General features: G+C 49.9%; 1 protein-coding gene and 1 long non-coding RNA gene across 2 annotated transcripts in view; one reads left to right on the top strand and one right to left on the bottom strand.

The window, feature by feature from the left end:
• The window catches only part of LOC137563396 (uncharacterized), a 37,937-nt gene that overhangs the window by 13,701 nt on the left and 5,210 nt on the right, over nt 1-19,026 (top strand). Inside the window, exon 2 of the long non-coding RNA XR_011030342.1 lies at nt 3,133-3,208. This is a non-coding gene — a long non-coding RNA (uncharacterized lncRNA). The remainder of the gene's footprint in view (nt 1-3,132; nt 3,209-19,026) is intronic.
• USP3 (ubiquitin specific peptidase 3) overlaps nt 1-19,026 on the bottom strand; it is a 105,050-nt gene that overhangs the window by 85,487 nt on the left and 537 nt on the right. The window lies entirely within an intron of this gene.

Genomic DNA, 19,026 nt, shown 5'->3' with positions numbered 1-19,026 from the left:
GTAGTAGGGGATGATCTACCGTGTCAAAAGCTGTTGAAAGGTCAAAGAGAAGGAGAATGGAGTATTTACCTTAAGCTTTAGCTAAGGCAAGGTCATTAACCACTTTGTTGAGAGCAGTTTCGGTTGAGTGGGCAGGCCGAAATCCAGATTGCAGTGGGTCCAGCAGTGAGTTGGCATTGAGGTACTGGGTCAGGCGTTTGTGAACCAGACGCTCAAGGAGTTTTGAGGCAAAGGGGAGGAGGGAGATAGGACGGTAGTTGGAGGGTAGCAAGGGGTCGAGGGAGGGTTTCTTGAGCAGGGGTAGTACAGTGGCCTGCTTGAAGTCTGAGGGGAAGGTGCCTGTGGATAGGGAGAGGTTGAACAGGGTAGTGAGGACTGGGGCCAATTCCGTGAAGTGAGGCTGGAGTAAATCAGAAGGGATGGGGTCAAGGGGGGAAGTAGTGGTATGGGAAGTCTGCATTAGGTGGTTCACTTCCTCGGTAGTAGTAGGAGTGAAGGATGTGAGGGGAGGATAGGGTGGAGGAGGAGCTGGTCGGGAGGGGGTGGGAGGTGAAGATTGGAGATTGGATATTTCCTGGCGGATGGAGACAATTTTGCTGGTGAAGTTGGTGGCTAAATCTGTGGCAGACAGGGAGGAAACGGAGGGGGGGGGGGGGGGGGGTTTAAGCAGGGAGTTGAAAGTGGCAAAAAGACACCGGGGTTTGGAAGCTTGTTCTCCGATGAGCTTGGTAAAGTATTCCTGCTTCGCATGAGCAAGGGCAGTGTGGAACTGCAGCAGGTTAGTCTTGTACTGTAGGAAACCCTGGTTAAGTCTAGTTTTCCTCCATTTCCGTTCAGTGTCGCGTATTTTCCTCTGGAGGTTGCGAGTATGGGCAGTGCGCTAGGGCTGGGGGTTAGGAAGTCAGTTGCGAGGAAATATTGGTGGAGCAGCTTTCTCTAGGGCTGATGAGAGAGTTTGGCGATACTGAGCTGCAGCAAGATTAGGACAGGTTAGGGTGGGGAGAGTGGAGGAGAGGGCATGGAGGGGGTCAGCAAGGACGCTAGGGTTGAGCTTGCGTATATCTCGCTGCCATCGACCAGGTGGGTGGGCGGGTAGTTTGGAGGTGCCTTCCGTAAGGAGGTTGAAGGTGAGAAGGTGATGGTCTGAGGGTGGAAAGGGTGCGATGTCAAGGTCTGCAATGGTGGTGGACTTAGTGAATATAAGGTTGAGAGTGTGACCTGCAGTGTGAGTGGGGGTGTTGGTGTGTTGCAAGTGAGTTGGCAATGGTGAGTAGCCGGGTCACAGCGGAGTTCTGGGCTTCATCGATGGGAATATTGAAATCCCCAAGGATGATGGTGGGGAGGTCAGAGGAGAGGATGTGAGAGAGCCAGGAGGCAAGGTCATCGAGAAATTGTGGGGTGGAGCCTGGAGGGCGGTATAAGACCGCAACAATGGCAGGGAGGGGGTGGTAGAGGCGGATGGTGTGGGCCTCGAATGATGTGAATTGTAGGGAGGTAGGTGGGGTGAGGACGGAAGGTGCAGGATGGGGAGAGGAGCAGACCCACCCCTCCCCCGGTCCTGTTGTCTGGTCTGGGGGTGTGACTGAGGTGAAGCCCCCCGTAGGAGAGGACAGCCTCTGCGGCACAGTCAGAGGAGGTGAGCCATGTCTCAGTGAGTGCGAGGATGGTGAGGGATTTGGAGAGGAAGAGGTCGTGGACTGCTGTAAGTTTATTGCGGATGGATCTGGCATTCCAGAGACTGCAGGGTAGGGGGAGCATGTGTTTGTGGGTGGGATGGATGGAAATAAGGTTGGAGCGAGGATGGATGTTGAGGTTATTTGTGGGCAGAGGGCTGTAAAGTGTGTGAAGCAGGTCAGCAGGGGATGCTTGTCTGGCAGCAGGCTGTGGCCCAGGATTGGGTAATATACTGTATCACCAGCTGCAAGTAAGAGTAGGAGGGAGAGAGTAAGCAAATGTGAATGGGATTTAAATGTTTGTGAGGTTTTTGAGCTGTTGGGGGGAGAGAGATTTCAGGAGAGCTAAGAGTTCATGAGAAGCTGAGTAAGGTGAGGAAAGCAGAGCAGGTGAAATTAATATGGAGTGTGGTACACTGGGAGGATGCATATTGCAATGCAACTTGTAGATGTTTGCAGACAGGCAGAACATAAGAAAAAGTGCAGTAAACATGGTAATGGTCTCTGATTATAACCAGGAAGTTTCCAACCACTAAACAGTTTATATGAGTATGCAGTTTGTGTAAGCAAACCTGTGTAAATAAAAAAGCAGAGTCTAGTTGGCTGTGCAACATACAGTATGTCCAGCAGTGGCATTTTTAGCAATAGCATTGGAGGCAGTTGTGGATGCAGAGCAGTAGTTTCCAGCAGTGTCCTGTGGCTTTTGAATCCTGTTTGAATTCCTGGGTGAATTCTTGGTAAATGTGTGGTAAGTTGTAAAGCACTTTGTAATAAATGGCACTTAGGAATGAAATGGCACGAGTGACCTAGGCCACGAGTGACCAAGCTCCAGCCCTTAAAGGGACACTTAAGTCAAACAAAAAAAATGAGTTTTACTCACCTGGGGCTTCCAATATCCCGCTGTAGCTGTCCGGTGCCCTCGCCATCTCCCTCCGATCCTCCTGGCCCCGCCAGCAGCCACTTCCTGTTTCGTTGACAGGAGCTGACAGGCTGGGGATGCAAGTGATTCTTCGCGTTCCTGGCCACAATAGCGCCATCTATGCTGCTATAGCATATATCATATACCATATAGCAGCATAGAGGGTGCTAATGTGCCTGGGAACTCGAAGAATCACTCGCGTCCCCAGCCTGTCAGCTCCTGTCACCGAAACAGGAAGTGCCTGCCGACAGGGCCAGGAGGATCGGAGGGAGAAAGCGAGGGCACCGGACAGCTGCAGGGGGCTATTGGAAGCCCTAGGTGAGTAAAACTCATTTTTTTGTTTGACTTAAGTGTCCCTTTAAATAGGTATGGTAGCTGCCATGGTTACTCCATTTTTGCTGCCATGGTTACTCCATTTTTGTGGTATTGTGAGAAAGTGGGTATTTCATGGAGAAGGGGGGGGGGGGGGGGATCGTATTAGACTGTTATCTAGACAGGAGACAACATGTATTTTTAATATGCAAACTTTACATCCAAAAGGGTTGAATATAGAAGTGGACCTTAACTGTTTCATTGATGAGAAACTCCACAAGCCTGAAACATATCCCTGCAAAAAGTGAGTGTAATGTCATAATAAAGTATGCTGTTTTTAAACAAGCTGCGCAATGAAGGCTTTTTATTGTCATTGAGGTAAAATCTTATGGAGCAATGTGCTGCTGATTATTAAAGAGGAAGTACTGATATTTGGAGAAGAGGAATGCTCGAGGGCGAGGGGAGCCTGCTAATACCCCATAAGCTTGCAAAGGCCACTGTAGTTCATGGCCCATCGCTGTTGATGAGTTTGTGTGAGAAGACGCGGAAAAGCCGCCACGTGTGCTGATAGCAAGGCGGCTGATTCCGCGTCCGGCACGGCGGTTTGCACGCGGAAGCGTGCGTCTGATAATCTGAAAGAACGCGGAAAAGCCGCTGCATGTATGGACAGCAAGGCGGCTGGTTCCGTGTCCAGCGCGGCGGGTTGCACGCAGCGTGCATCTGGTGTGGCTGAGTCTGTTAGTGCACATAGGTTCAGGAATACGTGCGCGCGCTGAGAGGCAGTACTTTTATGATGGCCAAGGAGGGATCAGCTGACCAGGCTGGTCAGCAGACCTCAGAGCTGGTAACCATTGGTTCATCACTTAGGGGTGGCGCCAGAGAGCGCTGCTCTAAATATAGTTACTGCTGGCCACTCACAAGTTGTCTGCCATTGCGAACACTACGTGGAAGCACTCAGACCTTATGCTCAACACACACCATACAATCTTGGTTGTACAAATTTACCAAATCTATGTAGTATAAGGGGCAACAGATTTAAAATACCTTGAATGATTGATTGGATAAGCTCTTATACTACATGAAAGTGGTAAGATTGAACAACCAAGATTGTATGGTGTGTGTTGAGCCTGAGTCAGATCCAACAGTGTGTTTGAACCAGGAGGACCTGGGAATTCACACTGAGCCAGATTACTACTATTGTTATCATTCTGTTATACATCAGACTAGTTCCAGGGTGTAGAGACCAAGGACCTCACACCCAAGGCTAGGCATTGATTGATATTTGTTATGACCTATTGCTTTCCTGACTATTCCTCTACTCTCTGATTTGGTACCACGCACATCTCATATTCCGTTGCCAACCCCTGCCTGTCTTGGATACCGAATCAGCTTTCTGTCTTTGTACTTTGTCTGTCCGTGTGTTGCCGACCTGGCTTGCCCGACCTCGAGAGCTATCTCTCCCTTTAAGAGATAGTCTCCAGATCTGTCAGTGACATCCACCTTCAGGTGTCACTCACTCTCTGGTCCTTCCTACCTTCAGCCTGACTTCACCCCTTGGAGAGTCTCAGGCTGCTGAGAGGTTTCTGTACTCTCTAAGAGCAGTATTGCCCATACTGCCTAAAATCACCTGCTCTGCAGGTGCGTTACTCAAAGTCATACTGTTACACCAAACACTCACGATTACATACAGGTGTCCAGAGGTTAGTACTATATCTGTATTATTGGTGATTCTGCAGATCATCCATAATCAGGTATATATCTGCATTCTTGGTGATACTGCAGATCACCAATAATCACATTCTCTCTGCGTGCTGACACCGATCGTTACAGTTTGGATCTCACAGGGTGAAATTAGTCTTCCGTTCAACAATCCAGTCATGTACAACAGATAAAAAAACTAAAACAAAAAACAAACAACACAAATAAACTTCTCTGCATGTGACCTGATGTTTGAAGAGAATGCCGATTTAATTCATTACTCTTTATTGAATGTAGTGAATTAATCTTCAGTACATATTTACTTTATCGTATTATATCCACAATCTCCACTGTTTGTTGCGCTATGTGGTGCTGTAACCTGTAGAGGTCACTATTTGAAAACCTATTACAGAACACATTGTACTCATAGCAAAAGGAAAATGCCAACAGACATCAATAGGGAGGTAGATGTGCACACAAGCAAGATCTCACCGACCTGACAATATCTGATTTGCTGACAAGATTACAAATAGGAATTCTTGTCTTGGCCTAATATCTCTGTTCTTTCTATACATTAGGCCTAATAGGTGAGCTACAGACTTGCATTGTGAGAAAACAGTTCTTAAAGGACATCCGAGGTGAAATTAAATTGATGAGAATAACAATTGTATTTATTCTCCTTCTCCTAAAAATGCCTTTTTTTTTAGATATCCCACTGTTTTATTTTATATTTAAATCTAGATTTTATGTTTTTACTGTTTTATTGACTCTGCTCAATGACACCTTCATTAAAGTATGCCAGAGCTCAAATCTATGAAATATTGACCCTTTTTTATCTCTTTTCTGCTCATTGAGAAGCCGTTTACTAACAGGAAGGTGTTTTACGGCTGCAATTTCTTATCAATGAGTTTTATGCTATATCTGACCCAGTCCGACCCGCTCCCGACCCGGACAGAAACTGTCACTCGCACACCTGATTTTTAGCTCTTTTAAGCAGAGTAAGAAAAAAAAAGAACACAGTATAGTTATGTGTGTGCTAGACAATGTATATACACATGTCTATCTGCTCATGTCACATGTCACCTCGGTTGTCCTTTAAGGAACCGCTGTGATAAAAACTGTAAACATTAAAAGATGGACATTTGTCTCAGAGTAAAATGATCTACAAATTATTTTTCCCTTAGGCATTTTAATCTGACAGCTTTAAACCTCTTAGTGACAAGTTTTGGGCTAGTATACACCAGAAAGCTACTTCTGCCCAGTATATACCAATGAATTTGTGAGTGCTAGCTTTGTACTGACCTCCACGATACAAAGCTATGGAGCTTCTGCCTGTGGCCTCCCCCTCTCCGCTCTCCGCTCCCTCCAATTGAATATCAATCAAAAGGTGTATTCTCTTTTATAGAATTTCATTTTTTGTTCAATCAAATCTAGCATCTACTGTATACATTTTTTTTTATCATGTATGCCTAGCCTAAGTCTGTGTCCACACTGCAATAGGTTTCTGCAGTGCACAGTGATGGTGGATGAGAATGTCTACTATATCCGATGCATCGGACATGTCATGTATGGTGTGCTATCTGTGAGGTATTCTTGTTCTGGTGTCAGCAAAAATCATGCAGGTCAGAACTTTGCATTCCATCACTATAATTAACATAACAGACACTGGACACAATGGACATGTTGGCACATGTCTGAATGGGTCCCATGCTATAGGATCCATTGGCTAGGTCCTATGCTTACATAGGATCCATTGACGTATCCTTTGGCCCATTGTTGTCCATTTTTTGCCTCTAGTGTAAACCAACCCCAAGGCATTGCAAGTTCTTTCATCCAGCACATAGAGCCAGGATATTTTTTTTATGGTATAATCAAAAAACAATATTTTCAGGAAAAGATATTGCAGATCATGTCAGACCCAAATGCAGCCTTGCAATTTCTCATTTGCTTGCTATTATTTGTATACATATTTGGAGCAGATTGCCTGATTCAAGATCTTGTCCTGTAAATATGGTGAATGGATGTTTATCACAGATCCTCAGTCAACTGACAGCCAGTTTGTTACCTCAATGGGTGAACTGGTATAGTGGATCCGTTAGACACATGCAGTTACTTCACAATGCTAGTGTCACTAGCCATAGAAAAACTCAAGCCACTTACAAACATACAAGGACTGTTACCTTGCAGGGATCGTGACTTGGGCAAACATCTGTTTGGTTACATCTACAACCATCTAGACAGGAGGGATGCGTATGCCAGAGTACTGCTACTAGATTTTAGCTCAGCATTTAACACTATATGCCCACGCACCCTCCAGAATGTCCGGAGCACACTGGGGGTCCACTCCACCCTACGGCTATGAATCACTGACTTTCTCACTAACAGATCCCAAGTTGTCAAGCTGGGGGACATCTACTCACGGGAAGAGATAACGAACACAGGGGCACCCCAGGGCTGCGTCCTGTCCCCGCTGCTCTTCTCCCTTTACACAAATGATTGCAGATCCACGGCAGACTCTGTCAAAGTCATAAAATTTGCGGATGACACCACCATTGTTGGCCTCTTCACCAAGGACAACATCCGGGAGTACCAGCAGCAGGTGGAAAGACTATGCCACTGGTGTAAAGAGAACAGCCTGGTGCTCAACACGGCCCAAACCGTCGAACTTATAATTGACTTCGGCACCTACCCCACCTCCCATCTACATCGATGGCACCGAAGTGACCAGAGTGTCCTGCGCTCGTCTGCTGGGCACCACCATCTCCAGCGATCTCAGTTGGAGAGACAATATCACGTCAACCCAATGGAAAGCTCAGCAGAGACTCTTCTTCCTCCGCCAACTGCGGAAGTTCGGCATGGCTCAGGAGATTCTAACATGCTTTTACACCGCCACCATTGAATCAATCCTCTGCTCCGCCATCTTGGTCTGGTATGTGGGAGCCACCGCCAGTGACAGGCACAAATTACAGAGGATCATTAGATCGGCGGAGAAGATCATTGGGAGATCTCTGCCCCCACTTGACCACCTGTATAACACAAGACTGCGAGCCAGGGCATTGAGGATTGCAAGTGACCTCTCTCACCCAGGCCACTGTTTTTTCACCCCACTTCCACTGGGTCGGAGACTTTGGGCCATCCCCACCAAGACCACCAGACACAAGAACTCTTTCTTCCCGATGGCTGTTAGCCTCCTGAACTCTGTAATGAATAGCGGAGACACCGCCGCGCAGGCAAGCGGCAGGGCGGCTGTCTCCGCGTGCAAGACGGCGGCGTTTTCCGCGCAGCAACATGTCACTGGTTCGCCTGGTCCTTCTAGTGCACACAGATGTAGAGCTACGCATGCGCGCGCCAGGCGACAGGACCTTTATGCCAGCAGAAGGGGAATAAGCTGATCAGGCCGATCAGCTGATCCCAGCTGGACTCCGGATTGGCTGAGTGGCTGGGGCTGCGCTGTGGAGCGCTGCAAGTATATATAGGACTTGCTTCTCAGTTGCAGGTTGTCTGTCGTTGCGAATACTTACGTGTGAGCACTCAGACCTCAGTCAGATCTTACAGTGTGTTAGAACCAGCTGGAGCTGGGAATTCACACTTAGCCAGATTCCGCTTTACCTCTATTGTATTATTGTACTGTTATTATCTAGACTAGTTCCCGGGTGTTGAGACCAAGGACCTTACACCTAAGATTAGGAACTGTGTTATTACTGTTATCATCTAGACTAGTTCCAGGGTGTTGAGACCAAGGACCTCACACCTAAGTTTAGGAGCTGTGTTACTACTGTTATTATCTAGACTAGTTCCAGGGTGTTGAGACCAAGGACCTCACACCTAAGATTAGGAACTGTGTTACTACTGTTATTATTTAGACTAGTTCCCGGGTGTTGAGACCAAGGACCTCACACCTCATTCTAGGATTGTGCTATACGGTTACCTGTTATGATCCCTGGCTTGGCTGACCACTCTCCTGCCTACTGATTCGGTACCTTGCCTATCTGTCTACCCGTTGCCAATCTTGCCTGTACCCGGATACCGTATCAGTCTTCTGTTTATGTACTTTATCTGCTCGTGTGTTGCCGACTCGGCCTGTATGACCCTTCTGGCTGTCACTCGTCCCTTGGGTGAGCAACCTCACTGTACTTTCTACGACACCAACCCTCTAGGTGTCCATTTACTGTAAAGGCTACCTGCTCCACAGGAAGACCTCCTGCAGTCCAGTCAGAGGACGCTAACCCATAGGAGTCCACTGGCTGCAGTACAGTCTGATTCCCAGCCCATCAGGGAATCCTTGGCTGCAGTACGGTCTGATTCCCAAACCCATCAGGGAATCCCTGGCTGCAGTACAGTTCATCTCTTCCTCTTAAACAGGTTAGTTTCGACATAGTCAGAGGCCACCTGCTCCTCAGGTGTCCACTGGCTGCAGTGCAGTCCAATTCCCTGCTCTTCAGGGAATTCTCGGCTGCAGTGGTGTCTGTATCTCCCGCTCCTCGGGAGATCACTTATCTTACTGTTGCACCAAACACTTACACTACATTAGGTGTCCTGTGTCAAGCTATATGTGTATTATTGGTGATTCTGCAGATCACCATATAATCAGGTATAGCATCTGTATTGTTGGTGATACTGCAGATCACCAATAATCAGATATTCTCTGTGTGCTGACACCATTCGTTACAAACTCCCTTAACATTCTACCACGCTCTATCAGCGCGGCGGACTTCGGCTGTGTATATCTATTGTGATTGTATATGCGGATACAGGGCCGCCATCAAAACTGAGAAATGTGCGTAGCCATTACATGTTGGCAGAGCTAGTTGGAGGCTTGCTGTCCACAAATTAATCACGAATAACCACGGTGGATACTCGTGATTCAAGTTAGCTCTAATTGCCACAGCTGAGCGGCTAGATGCGGCGGGGTTAATTACCCAGAACGCCGCTCTCCGCCCAGCGTTTCAACGAGGTGCAAGTGTCCGAATGGACGCGTTGCAAGCCTCGATATCGAGCACTTCCTCCTTCAAGCCGGAAGGAGGAAGTGCTCCATCATTTTTTTAGAACCTCCCAGTTTTATTTTCTGTTTAAAAAAGTAGGTTTAATGCTATTGTCTCATATGGTAATGATTCAGCTTTTCCCATAGTCTCGCAGTTAGCAATCATGTGACCCCCAACAAGGCAAATTCAGCAATCATGAGGCCCCCAACAAGACAAATTCAGCAATCATGAGGCCCCCAACAAGACAAATTCAGCAATCATGAGGCCCCCAACAAGACAAATTCAGCAATCATGAGGCCCCCAACAAGACAAATTCAGCAATCGTGAGACCCCCAACAAGATAAATTCAGCAATCATGAGGCCCCAACAAATCATGAGGCCCCCAACAAATCATGAGGCCCCCAACAAGACAAATTCAGCAATCTTGAGGCTCCCAACAAATCATGAGGCCCTCAACAAGTAAAAATTCAATCATTAGGCCCCCAACAAGACAAATTCAGCAGTCATGAGGCACATAAATAGACAGCATTTTACATAAATAGGCAGAATGCCCCCTTATTATGGTAGACACCTCTCACCTGGATTCTGACAGGGACCCCCAGGTTAGGTAGTGAGTGACATGGAGCCCTTTTAGGTAGTGAGTGAGTGACAGGGAGCCCCTTTAGGTAGCGAGTGAGTGACAGGGAGCCCCTTTAGGGAGTGAGTGAGTGACAGGGAGCCCCTTTAGGGAGTGAGTGAGCGAGTGAGTGAGTGACAGGGAGCCCCTTTAGGGAGTGAGTGAGTGAGTGACAGGGAGCCCCTTTAGGGAGTGAGTGAGTGACAGGGAGCCCCTTTAGGGAGTGAGTGACAGGGAGCCCCTTTAGCTAGTGAGTGAGTGACAGGGAGCCCCTTTAGCTAGTGAGTGAGTGACAGGGAGGCCCTTTAGGGAGTGAGTGAGTGACAGTGAGGCCCTTTAGGTAGTGAGTGAGTGACAGGAAGCCCCTTTAGCTAGTGAGTGAGTGACAGGGAGCCCCTTTAGCTAGTGAGTGAGTGACAGGGAGGCCCTTTAGGGAGTGAGTGAGTGACAGTGAGGCCCTTTAGGTAGTGAGTGAGTGCCAGGGAGCCCCTTTAGCTAGTGAGTGCCAGGGAGCCCCTTTACCTAGTGAGTGAGTGACAGGGAGCCCCTTTAGCTAGTGAGTGAGTGACAGGGAGGCCCTTTAGCTAGTGAGTGAGTGACAGGGAGGCCCTTTAGGGAGTGAGTGACAGGGAGCCCCTTTAGCTAGTGAGTGAGTGACAGGGAGGCCCTTTAGGGAGTGAGTGAGTGACAGGGAGCCCCTTTAGCTAGTGAGTGAGTGACAGAGAGCCCCTTTAGCTAGTGAGTGAGTGACAGGGAGCCCCTTTAGGGAGTGAGTGAGTGACAGGGAGCCCCTTTAGGGAGTAAGTGAGTGACAGGGAGCCCCTTTAGGGAGTGAGTGAGTGAGTGAGTGACAGGGAGCCCCTTTAGCTAGTGAGTGAGTGACAGGGAGCCCCTTTAGGGAGTGAGTGAGTGACAGGGAGCCCCTTTAGGGAGTGAGTGAGTGAGTGAGTGACAGGGACCCGCTTTAGCTAGTGAGTGAGTGACAGGGAGCCCCTTTAGCTAGTGAGTGAGTGACAGGGAGGCCCTTTAGCTAGTGAGTGAGTGACAGGGAGGCCCCCCCAGCCGCCGCCGCTGCTTCCCCTACCTTGCCAGCAGCGTCAGACCTCAAGATCAGCGGCGAGCCGACCAGTAAGAGCGGGCGCTGGACGCACCCGCTCTATATGCGGAAGTGACGTCACTTCCGCATATCAGTGCGGGCGCTGGGTCCTAGCGTCCGCACTATTGTCGCCGCCTGATCGGGGTCTGACGCGGCAGCGGAGGCGGCGGCGGCAGCTAGAGGGATGGAGGGAGGGAGCAGCGACCAGGGGAGGTTGAGCGGCGGCCGGGCGGCACCCGCTAGGGCCGCGGCGGGGATGGGGCCCCCCTGCAGGCCCGGGCCCGTGACGGGAGTCACGGATGTCCCCCCTGATGGCGGGCCTGTGCGGATATGCTTATATTTGAGTACTGTCATTCTAACATTTTTCCTGCCTTCCTTTCTATGTACTGCTCCATTGTGCCAAACCCAATTCCGGGCTTGACCCAGTCATGCTTGGCGAAATAAAATTGATTCTGATTCCCAGGTCAGTACAGGCACTTTGTTAGCCTGCAAGTTTGCAACACATTCTGTTACTTTGGAGGGGTTAGAGGGTCCACAGCATGGCACACAACAGAGAGACGTGGGCATGGTGAGTAGGAGAACAATGGCCTGGATTTAGCTGAGACAATCTGCCAGGCAGATCACTAGCTGGCACATCAAGGCTCCTCTGTGCACACGCTAGATTTAAACCATCCAGCATGTGTACAAGGCTATAGAGAATGCGCTTCAGTGATCCAGGAGGAAGACCTAAACATTCGTCTTCCAGCAATGCTCAGAAACAATGGGAAAAGGATATATGTGTTGGGGCCATTTTCCACAAGCTGTTGATATGCAGTGTAAAAACTGTCAAACTCTCAGAACTGCTTGCTGCTGCCTGGCAAGTGCTTGCTGTTGGTTGGTAACGGCTCACTGAGCGCATAGTTCAGCCACCTAATGTCAACTGTTTTGCCTCAATCACATGGTGTAGCTATAAACCTTTAATCTCCCATGGGTCTTGATAGGGAAGGGACATATGCCTCACACCTATAAAGGATTTTTTGTAGTGGAAGAATACGTGATGTTAATAAGGGTAGGAAGCTTGCCTAGCTACAGTCAGATAGCTGTTGTCAGGGTCATCTAGTGGGCTTACCGCTTTTTGGGGCTTCAAGTGGTCCGCTGTGTGGGCAGAATGGTTTGTCATGAGGTGGTCGGGCTTCCGTGGTTAGCCGCGGTTCTGTACTTCCAGGTTGGTCTTCTGGCGGCTGTGCATACGCATGCATGCACGTCACTAGTGGTGGATTGACGTCTGCCACTGGGGGCACACGCGGAAAACGGTATTCGCGGTGTAGGGGACTGTGTATGCATGCACGGTTTCTGGCGTACGCAGGTACCCAATTCAAGTTAGGAGCTGGCCCCCCTCCAATATATAAGGCATCTGCTCAAAGCACTGTGCTGATTCCTCTGTCAGCTAGTGTGTGAGCATGCCTGAAGCTCTAGTTATTTGATCCTTGATTCCTGTTACCGACCCGACTTGTTATTGACTCCGCTCGATCTGCTCTTCCTGTTTTGATCCTTGGCTTCCTGGTTGCTGCTAGTGTTGGGCGAACACCTGGATGTTTGGGTTCGTGAACGTTCGCCGAACATGGCCGCGATGTTCGGGTGTTCGCGCCGAACTCCGAACATAATGGAAGTCAATGGGGACCCGAACTTTCGTGCTTTGTAAAGCTTCCTTACATGCTACATACCCCAAATTTGCAGGGTATGTGCACTTTGGGAGTGGGTACAAGAGGAAAAAAAATATTTGAAAAAGAGCTTATAGTTTTTGAGAAAATTGATTGTAAAGTTTCAAAGGAAAAAATGTCTTTTAAATGCGGAAAATGTCATTTTTCTTTGCACAGGTAACATGCTTTTTGTCGCCATGCAGTCATAAATGTAATACAGATAAGAGGTTCCAGGAAAAGGGACCGGTAACGCTAACCCAGCAGCAGCACACGTGATGGAACAGGAGGAGGGCGGCGCAGGAGGAGAAGGCCACGCTTTGAGACACAACAACCCAGGCCTTGCATGAGGACAAGAAGCGTGCGGATAGCAATGCATTTTGTCGCCATGCAGTCATAAATGTAATACAGATGAGAGGTTCAATAAACAGGGACCGGAAACGCTAACCCATCACAGATGTTCATTGTTCATGTTACTTGGTTGGGGTCCGGGAGTGTTGCGTAGTCGTTTCCAATCCAGGATTGATTCATTTTAATTTGAGTCAGATGGTCTGCATTTTCTGTGGAGAGGCGGATACGCCGATCTGTGACGATGCCTCCGGCAGCACTGAAACAGCGTTCCGACATAACGCTGGCTGCCGGGCAAGCCAGCACCTCTATTGCGTACATTGCCAGTTCGTGCCAGGTGTCTAGCTTCGATACCCAATAGTTGAAGGGTGCAGATGGATTGTTCAACACAGCTACGCCATCTGACATGTAGTCCTTGACCATCTTCTCCAGGCGATCGGTGTTGGAGGTGGATCTGCACGCTTGCTGTTCTGTGGGCTGCTGCATGGGTGTCAGAAAATTTTCCCACTCCAAGGACACTGCCGATACCATTCCCTTTTGGGCACTAGCTGCGGCTTGTGTTGTTTGCTGCCCTCCTGGTCGTCCTGGGTTTGCGGAAGTCAGTCTGTCGGCGTACAACTGGCTAGAAGAGGGGGAGGATGTCAATCTCCTCTCTAAAGTCTCCACAAGGGCCTGCTGGTATTCTTACATTTTGACCTGTCTGACTCTTTCTTCAAGCAGTTTTGGAACATTGTGTTTGTACCGTGGATCCAGAAGGGTATAAACCCAGTAATTGGTGTTGTCCAGAATGCGCACAATGCGTGGGTCGCGTTCAATGCAGTCTAGCATGAATTGAGCCATGTGTGCCAGAGTCCAGCCAGAATCCTCATCATCCTCTTGTGAGCGTTGTGATAGTTGTGATGCATCATAGTCGTCACCTTCTTCCTGGTCTGCTTCTGCTGACCATTCGCGCTGAATTGTGGAAGTCCAACGTGCACCGCTCTGGCCCTCGTCAGTGGTGGCATGAAATTCCTGTTCCAACTCCAGCTGTTCCTCCTCCTCTTCTTCGTCATAGCTGCTGGGGCCAGCGTTTCCTGAGGCAGATGGCCTGATGTTGGTATCATCACGCTGATCGTTTTCTCCTTCAGATTCCCCCAGTTGCATCATGACAGCGGTTTCCTTGATTTTCAACATTGACTTCTTCAGTAAACACAGCAGTGGTATGGTAATGCTGACTGAAGAGTTGTCACTGCTCACAAGCAACGTGGATTGCTCAAAATTTTGGAGGACTTGGCAGAGGTCCAACATGTTGGCCCAATCGGATCCACAGAAGCTTGGCAGCTGTCCGGATGCGCCTCGGTACTGCGCCGTCATGTACTGGACCACTGCACTCTTCTGCTCGCAAAAGCGGGCTAGCATGTGCAGCGTAGAATTCCAGCGCGTAGGGACATCACACAGCAAGCGATGGTGGGGGAGATTGAAGCGCTCCTGCATCTTGGCGAGTGCCCCTGAAGCAGTACTGGAATTTCTACAATGTTTGGCCACTCGTCGCACCTTCAACAGAAGATCGGCCACGCCTGGGTATGTCCTCAGGAACCGCTGAACTACTAGGTTCGTCACGTGTGCCAGGCAAGGGATGTGTGTCAGCTTAGCCAACCTTAAAGCGCGAATGAGATTACTGCCATTATCACATACAACCATGCCCAGTTTCAGGTCCAGCGGTGTCAGCCACAAATCCGTCTGTTCCTTTATTCCCCTCCAAATTTCCTCCCCTGTGTGCTGCTTATCCCCAAGGCAGATCAGCTTCAGCAACGCTTGCTGACGCATGCCAACAGCTGTGCTGAACTGCTTCCACGATCCTACTGCTGCTGGGTTAGCGTTTCCGGATGAGGTACAGCTTTGAGATGCGTTGGAGGAGAAGGAGTCAGAGAGGTAGGTGCTGCTGTTGTTATCCAGTGGGAGGAACGGCGGTGCAGCTGTTTGCGACGTGGGCAACACCCGCCCCGTAGCAGGTGAGGAATCGCTGCCAGGCTCCACAAGGTTCACCCAGTGCGCGGTAAGGGAGATGTATCGACCCTGGCCGAACACACTCGTCCAGGTGTCAGTGGTGAGGTGAACCTTGCAGGCAACGGCATTTTTCAAGCTTCGGGTTATTTTGCTGACTACGTGCTCATGCAACTCAGGCACTGCAGAGCGCGCAAAGTGGTAGCGGCTGGGAACCACGTAACGTGGGATGGCCACTGACATCATGCCCTTGAAGCTGTTTGTCTCCACCACTCGATATGGCAGCATTTCGCAGGCCAGAAGCTTGGCTATGCTGGCTGTTAGTGCCACGGCCCGGGGGTCATTTGCTGGCAATTTCCTCTTGCGCTCAAACATCTCTGAGACAGACAACTGAACCGTAGGGCTGCACACTGGAGGGCTGTTGGTTGTTGTGTTTGATGAAGACTGGGAGACCTCAAGAGCACTATTCCGGAAAGTGACAGTGTCAGCGTCGTCTGATGTTTGTGAATGTTGTTGTGAACCACGCAATGGCTGGGCTACTGCTGCTGCTGAGGAGGGTCTGGTGGTGAGTCTGGTGACCCCAAGGGAGGCAGTGTTGCTGGTACCCTGTCCTACCGCGTTTGCCCACAGAGTGGGATGTTTGAATACCATGTGGCGGGTCATGCTGGTGGTGGAGAGGTTGTTAATATTTTTTCCCCTGCTCAGGAGGGTCTTGCACACCTTGCAAATCACCATGGTACCATCCTCACTGCAGTCTTCAAAGAAAGGCCAGACTTTGGAGCACCTGCCTTGCTGGCGATTTCTGTTTGCGCCTCTTTTGCGTCTCACTTGAACTTCCACACTTGTGGTGCCTGAAATTTCGCGCCGCCTACCTTGTGGCACAAGGCGAACTCGTGCAGCAGTGGGTTCTTCAACAGACTCATCTGTGCTGCTACGACGGCGATGTTCTCCTTCACATACAAAATCTGGGTCTGTGTCCACATTGTCCAAACCCTCCTCTTCCATCTCCTCAAACTCGTCATATGTGATTGTGGGCCGCCGCCGTGTAGTAGAGCTCCCCAGAACAACCTCTGCGCAGCTCACTCCAACGTCGTCTTCCAGATCTTCTCGGCCGACCTCCTGCAATTGAAACCCCTCCTGCCCAACTTGCTCTGGGATTTGGGTTTCAAAGTCCTCGGACTCGCCTTGCATTTCAGTGCGCGGTGCATTTCCCACAGTAAATGGTTGTGAATCCGGGCACAACATTTCTGGCTGTTCCATTGACCTTTGAAAGGTGGAAGTTTGTTAGGCTGGGAATAGCTCCGGCGAATACCCCATTGTGTCCTGAGGAAATTCTTCGGACTGGTTATTTGGCAGTTTTGTGCGTGGTGTCGCTGCCGGTTGTGTCAGCTTTGTGCCCACTGGCTCCTTGTAACTGGCTGAGGACTCGGACCTCGTGCGTGATGTGCTGGTGCTGCTTAACCCACTGCTGGACGCTTGAGATGTCATCCAATTAATTATCTGGTCCTGTTCTTTTGGATTTGTGAGGGTTGATTTCCTGGACAACATGGGCGGCGGTATTGAGTGGAATTTCTTCGGTGCTCCACTGTGGCCTGTACGTGAACCGTCAGGGGAAACACCTCTTCCCTTGCCCCTCCCTCTTTCACCGGATTTCTTCCTCATTTCACTTATCCTTAAAGTACACGCTGACTGGCAGCAGTACAGTGGCAGTACAGAAATGCTATATAGTGGTGGGTGAGCGGTGTACTACTATTCCCAGCAGCGACACAGAGCACAATGCTATACAGTGGTGGGTGAGCGGTGTACTACTATTCCCAGCAGCGACACAGAGCACAATGCTATACAGTGGTGGGTGAGTGGTGTACTACTATTCCCAGCAGCGACACAGAGCACAATGCTATACAGTGGTGGGTGAGTGGTGTACTACTGTTCCCAGCAGCGACACAGAGCACAATACTATACAGTGGTGGGTGAGCGGTGTACTACTATTCCCAGCAGCGACACAGAGCACAATGCTATACAGTGGTGGGAGAGCGGTGTACTACTATTCCCAGCAGCGACACAGAGCACAATGCTATACAGTGGTGGGTGAGCGGTGTACTACTATTCCCAGCAGCGACACAGAGCACAATGCTATACAGTGGTGGGTGAGCGGTGTACTACTATTCCCAGCAGCGACACAGAGCACAATGCTATACAGTGGTGGGTGAGCGGTGTACTACTATTCCCAGCAGCGACACAGAGCACAATGCTATACAGTGGTGGTTGAGCGGTGTACTACTATTCCCAGCAGCGACACAGAGCACAATGCTATACAGTGGTGGTTGAGCGGTGTACTACTATTCCCAGTAGCGACACAGAGCACAATGCTATACAGTGGTGGGTGAGCGGTGTACTACTATTCCCAGCAGCGACACAGAGCACAATGCTATACAGTGGTGGGTGAGCGGTGTACTACTATTCCCAGCAGCGACACAGAGTACAATGCTATACAGTGGTGGGTGAGCGGTGTACTACTATTCCCAGCAGCGACACAGAGCACAATGCTATACAGTAGTGGGTGAGCGGTGTACTACTATTCCCAGCAGAGACACAGAGCACAATGCTATACAGTGGTGGGTGAGCAGTTTGTACTACTATTCCCAGCAGCGACACAGAGCACAATGCTATACAGTGGTGGGTGAGCGGTGTACTACTGTTCCCAGCAGCGACACAGAGCACAATGCTATACAGTGGTGGGTGAGCGGTGTACTACTGTTCCCAGCAGCGACACAGAGCACAATGCTATACAGTGGTGGGTGAGCGGTGTACTACTGTTCCCAGCAGCGACACAGAGCACAATGCTATACAGTGGTGGGTAAGCGGTGTACTACTATTCCCAGCAGCGACACAGAGCACAATGCTATACAGTGGTGGGTGAGCGGTGTACTACTATTCCCAGCAGCGACACAGAGCACAATGCTATACAGTGGCGGGTGAGCGGTGTACTACTGTTCCCAGCAGAGACACCGAGTGGCAGTAAACACAATGCTATACAGTGGTGGGTGAGCGGTGTACACAGAGTGGCAGTAAACACAATGCTATATAGTGTGGGTGAGCGGTGTACTACTGTTCCCAGCAGCGACACAATGACTGGGGGGACCCTGGCTAGCCTGGCTGGAGAGAGAACTACCCTGCCTGTCTACCCAAAGCTAAACCCACAGACAAATGGTGGAGAAATGACGTGGATCGGGTATTTATTTACCCGAACCACGTAACCCGTTCGGCCAATCAGAGCGCGTTCGGGTCAGAACCACGTGACCCGTTCGGCCAATCACAGCGCCAGCCGAACGTTCGGGGAACGTTCGGCCATGCGCTCTTAGTTCGGCCATATGGCCGAACGGTTTGGCCGAACACCATCAGGTGTTCGGTCGAACTCGACCATCACCCGAACAGGGTGATGTTCTGCAGAACCCGAACAGTGGCGAACACTGTTCGCCCAACACTAGTTGCTGCCTGACCCGACCCGGCTTGTCTCTGGTATTGCCTGATCTCTGCCTGCACCAACCTCAGCTTGTCTCATCGTCTCTGAACCTTGCTGCCTGCACCGACCTCGGCTTGTCTCATCGTATTTGAACCTTGCTGTTTTGCTGCCTGCACCGACCTCAGGTTGTCTCATCATCTCTGAACCTTGCTGCCTGTACTGACCTTGGCTAGTCTATACCATTAACTCCAACTTGGATT

The sequence above is a fragment of the Hyperolius riggenbachi genome, chromosome 3, assembly GCF_040937935.1.
Source record: "Hyperolius riggenbachi isolate aHypRig1 chromosome 3, aHypRig1.pri, whole genome shotgun sequence".
NCBI lineage: Eukaryota > Metazoa > Chordata > Amphibia > Anura > Hyperoliidae > Hyperolius > Hyperolius riggenbachi.
This window is presented reverse-complemented; position numbering and strand designations above follow the sequence as displayed.